At 41.5% G+C, this 5000-nt stretch overlaps 2 protein-coding genes across 4 annotated transcripts in view; one reads left to right on the top strand and one right to left on the bottom strand.

The window, feature by feature from the left end:
* Positions 1-3414, bottom strand: part of LOC122252280 (kinesin-like protein KIF14) — a 66510-nt gene extending 63096 nt beyond the window's left edge. Inside the window, exon 1 of the mRNA XM_043014665.2 lies at positions 3235-3414. The gene's annotated coding sequence lies outside the window, so the exon portion shown is untranslated. The remainder of the gene's footprint in view (positions 1-3234) is intronic.
* The window catches only part of LOC122252281 (bone morphogenetic protein 10), an 89722-nt gene that overhangs the window by 22387 nt on the left and 62335 nt on the right, over positions 1-5000 (top strand). The gene's annotated exons all lie outside the window — the stretch shown is intronic.

The raw sequence follows: 5000 nt of genomic DNA, 5'->3' as shown, positions 1-5000 counted from the left end.
CTTACCCCCTCCATCCCGTCCTCACCTCTCGCCCCTCCACCTCTCCCCCCCTCCCCCTCCTTATCTCATTCTCTTCTCCTCATACCGCTCCTCCTATCACGCCCTCTCCTTCTCCCCCCCCCCCCTCCTCCTTATCCTCCTCCTCCTCCTCCTCCCTCCCTTCTCTCCATTCTTACACCCTCCCCCTCCCTCCCCCCCCCTCCCTTCGCTGATCGGTGACTTTATTAACGAGAGAATGTGAATTCTTGCCTTTGTTATACAAGCTAATAGACTATAATAATTAACCGATTAGTGATAATTGGTATTTAATAGACAGATGACGAATTGGAATGATAACAGATATTGATGTTGCCTCTTGTCATTATTTGCTAAGGAATGATGTGGCTTCTGAAAGTCTAGTCTGCTTGATAGAGTCATAGTTGTTTATAAGTATATTCGCGTGGTTATCCCAGCCATTTATTATCATTATCATGGTATCATTATTATGCTTAATATCTTTATGTTGTCATCTTTATATTTATCATTATTATCATCCTCATTACTACCTCCATTTATCGTTATTTTTATTATTATCATCATCATTATTATTATTATTATCATCCCTATTAGCATCATTGTCCTTCTTGTTATGATCATTATTTTCTTTCGATTCAGTATTACTATCATGATTATTATTATCTTCATTATTATTACTATCATTATTTTTGTTACTACTACTACTACTACAATTAATTCTTCTGCTGCTACTGTTGTTACCACCATCATTATCATTATTGCCCTATTCTTTATTATCACTTTTATTATTTTTACCACTTATCATCACATAGCATTATACTCACCAATCACTTCCTACTTATGTGAATCATTTTCTTCAAATAATTTTATACAGATTTCCCCCCTTTCTTTTACTTTCCTTTTGACTTAACATGCTATCAAACCCCTGAGAACAAATTATGAATGACAAGAAACAAACACATATGATGCGAGTATAGAGTAAGCAATTACAAACGTTTTACATAGAGCATGGCAAACGCAAACTGTGACAAATAAAAACAATGATAAGGTAAAACAACAAATAACAAACAATGACAAAGATACTAAACATTACAAACACAAAATCTACAACAACTACAACTACAACCAATAACACATACTACAGCAGAATAACGAATTCAAGCAACCCATGATATAACGGAAAAGCATCTAGCAAGCAATAAGAACCCAATATAAATATAAAGTCATGTTGTGTTGCAACTTCCCAAGCATCAATCTGCTTGTGATGCCTGCGACTTGTCTCCGAGTGTGACCTCCAAGCATTCCTGCTTTCGGCGAGGGCGGGGAGGGAAGAGGGGGAGGGAGGGGAGGGAAGAGGGGGAGGGAGGGGAGGGAAGAGGGGGAGGGAAGACGAGGAGGGAGGAGGGGGAGGGAAGACGGGGAGGGAGAGAAGAGGGGGAGGGAGGGGAGGGAAGAGGGGGGAAGGAAGGAAGAGGGGGAGGGAAGACGGGGAGGGAGGGAAGAGGGGGAGGGAGGGAAGACGGGGAGGGAGGGATGTGGGGAATGATAGATGGATGGAGGGTGGGAAGGTGGGAGTAAATGAGGAGGGAGGGAGAAGCAGACAGGGAGGGTGGGAGTGAGGGAAGGAGAGGCAGAGAGGGAGGGAGGGGGTGAAGGAGATAGTGAGGGAGGAAGGGGTGAAGGAGTTAGTGGGGGAGGGAGGTAGGGAGGCCGGTGTTGAAGGATAGAGGGCGAGAGAAGAGGAAGAAGGGTGAAGAAGGAAGGAGGGTTAGATGGAGGAAGGGAGATAGAGAAGAAGAGTAAGAAAGTTCAAGAAGGAAGGAAGGAAGGGTGCATGGAGGAAGGGAAAGAAAGAAGGAGGAAAGGAGAGAAGGATAGATGAATGGGAGAAAATGAGAAAAGAGAGAAGGATGGATGAATGGGAGAAAATGAGAAAGGAAGAAGAGAGAGATGAAGAAGGAAAGCAGGAGAAAGAAAGAAGGCGAGAGGAAAGGAAAGAAGAACAGAGGAGAGAGAAAGGGAAGGAAGAGAACAGGGAGGAGGATGTAAGCAACGTAAGGGAAGAGACGAAAACAATAAATAAAAAATAAAAAAAGGAAAACAGAGGAGTGGCTTAGATCAGGGTTTCCCAAAGTGGGCTCCATTGAGGCTCCGGAAGCCTTTTCTTAATGGGGGACCAAATGCTTTTCAAGAAAAAATTAAACGGCTGCAGATAATTCACTGATTTATTTTTACTGGAAAGAGACATACTACATAACTGCAGGTGGAGAGAGTTTCAGGATGAAAAGGGAAAAGGGGAAAAAATAAAGAACTCCAACATATCATTAGGTTACTGTTAGAATTGTAAATTCTTATTTTCTATATTTATTTAAGAAAAACCTTTGCCCTGCTCAGGAGCTCCAAAGTTTGGGAAACCCTGGCTTAGAGGATGCAGAAGGGAGACCCCCCTTCCCTGGTGATCAACCACAAGCAATGCAAGCAGTCAACATCTGCCAGAGGAAGAACCTGGCCTCTCGAGTGAATATTTGCCTCGAGACACGGAATCTGCTCCTGCTTGCATGCCTGCTTACTCCCTCGCTTGCTTGCGTGCTTTCGCTTGTTCCCTTTCTTGCTTGCTTGCTTGTTTCCTCTTCGCTTATTTTCAGTCTCCTCTGCTAGTCTGCTTGCTTGTTTGCTTATCTCCTCCTTCCATTGTTTTCAGTCTCTCTTGCTCCTTTGTCCGCTTGCTTGTTCTTTTTCTTGCTTGCTTGTTCGATTGTTTCCTTTTTCACCTGCTTACTACTTCGTTCTCTTGCGTGCTTTGTCATCCCTTGCTTGATTACATGCTCATTCCTTCACTTGTTCCCTTATTTGCTTGTTTGTTTGCTTATTCTTCGCTTCTTTTCTCTCTCGCCTGCAAGACCGTTTGCTTGTCCCCTCCTTCCATTGTTTTCTTTCTCTTTTGCTCGCTTGTTTGCTTCTTCCTTCGGTAATTTCCTTCTTTGCTTGCTTATTCGCTTGTTTCCTTTCTCATGTGCTTGCTCCCTCTCTTGCTTTTTTTCTTTTCTTGCTTGCTTGCTTCCTCTTCCTCCCTTTCTAGCTTGTTTGCTTCCTTCCTCACATGATCACTTGTTTACTGCCTCCCTTGCTTACTCCCTACAAATGCGCCCCCCCCCCCTCCCTTCACTTCACTTGCTCGCTCCCTCAATTGCTTCTTCCCCGACGCGTTAACCCGCTTACCTGTCTGCGTTCTCGGATACCTGCCACTGCTTGACTGCGACAGCGATATTGGTCTTCATAATGGCTTTCGCTGCTGGAGTTCCCGAGGAGTGGCAACTGGTATTCTAATTTCCACGTCGGACTGCGAGGGGAAGCGGAAGGTCTTTTTCCTTCGTGGACAGACAGGCGAGTGGAGTCCTTGCTGCGTGCTGTGCTTATTATCAACGATCTGGCGGGTATGAGATGCGAACAAGGACAAAATGTAAATAGAAAATAAATGAAAAGATGTATTGCCGATTGCGTTGTAAAAAGAAGAAAAGAGTTTGTGGTGCTAGAAGAAATCGAGATAATTTTTGCTGCGTAGTAAAAAGAAAAAAGAAAAAAAAAAAAAAAAAAAGAGAGAGAGAGAGAGAGAAAGAAGAAGAAAAAAAACAGGTTATACTGAAAAAGGCATATCACTTTGTTTATTAGATTTTTTACGATGCTTCCAAGCAACCGCGTGGGTTGAGTCGGGCCAGAAGGTGTGTTTGTGTAAATCTAAGGAGAGGAAAAGAAAAACTGATGATGCTGGGGATGGAGCAATAGGAAAAGAATGGAAAGATGATAGTCAGTTTGAGATGAAGATAACGACGACGACGGCAGTGATGATAATGTTGATGAATATAGATGATTGATGATGATAACGACAACAAACGCGTTGACGATAACTGTAATGTTGATACCATGATAGGCATATGCATAAAATGTTTAGACAAATGAATCGCCAGAGCTTTTCATATCACCTAAAACTCCAACGTAAGATCAATAAAAGGAAATTGCACCTTGAGTTCGGAAAGGTCCAGAATGTTTATTTAGCAAAAGGATTGAATAGGAACATATATACTTGAAATGCTTCTAAATTAAAAAGGAAAAAGAAAGAGAGAGAGGGAGAGGGAGAGAGAGAAAGAGAGAGAGAGAGAGGGAGAGAGAGAGAGAGAGAGAGAGAGAGAGAGAGAGAGAGAGAGAGAGGGGGGGGGGGGCAAAAGGAAGGATATAACTGCCAAAGGTCGCTGGGTACACGCACCTCCCAGCCTTCCCGCCTTGACTGCTTCTGTATAAATTCTGCTTTTATCTGCGAGTTTAAGCATTTATTCATGTTTGCATCAAGCCTTTTATTATTACTGTCATTGTTGCTGGTGCTATTATTATCTTTATCATCATTATCATTATTGTTTTTGTTGTTGCAGTTGATATCATTACCATCACAGAAAATAAGTTTTTATACAAAACATAATCAATATAGTATATATTGTATAAAACATATATAGTATAGTATACATAGTACAATACAGCTTATATAGTATAAAGTCTACCATACAAAGAAACCTTAATTTTTTTCTATAAATTTGAAGTTTGCTTCCGCGTGCCCAAAAGGATATTTCATTTGAATTTCTTTTTATCGGAGCAGATAATGGAATTCAAAATCACGCGCCTTCAAACATCCGTGTTTATTCATGCATGTTAACGCGGGAAATGATGATGTCATATCTTTGTAAAAGATGATTGTTGTGATATCAAGGGTGATTTTGAGAATTGGAACATTAGAGAGAAATATTCATGAGGAAAGGTTATCGTCACCGCAAACGATATCTTAAGTATCTTTAATTCGATTACGAGAAACACGAGAATGGCAGTTGGGAGTTTGAATGGGATGAACCATGTAGTGATATGAACCGTATAGTGCAAAGGAACACATAAAGAAGACAATGTAGATATTGGAGAAAGCACAGAAGTAAAAAAGAAATAGT

Source organism: Penaeus japonicus, unplaced genomic scaffold (genome assembly GCF_977035675.1).
Source record: "Penaeus japonicus unplaced genomic scaffold, GWHDUDI00000001_assembly GWHDUDI00000026, whole genome shotgun sequence".
Lineage (NCBI taxonomy): Eukaryota > Metazoa > Arthropoda > Malacostraca > Decapoda > Penaeidae > Penaeus > Penaeus japonicus.
The sequence above is the reverse complement of the archived record's forward strand: the minus strand, read 5'-3'. Positions and strand labels throughout refer to the sequence as shown.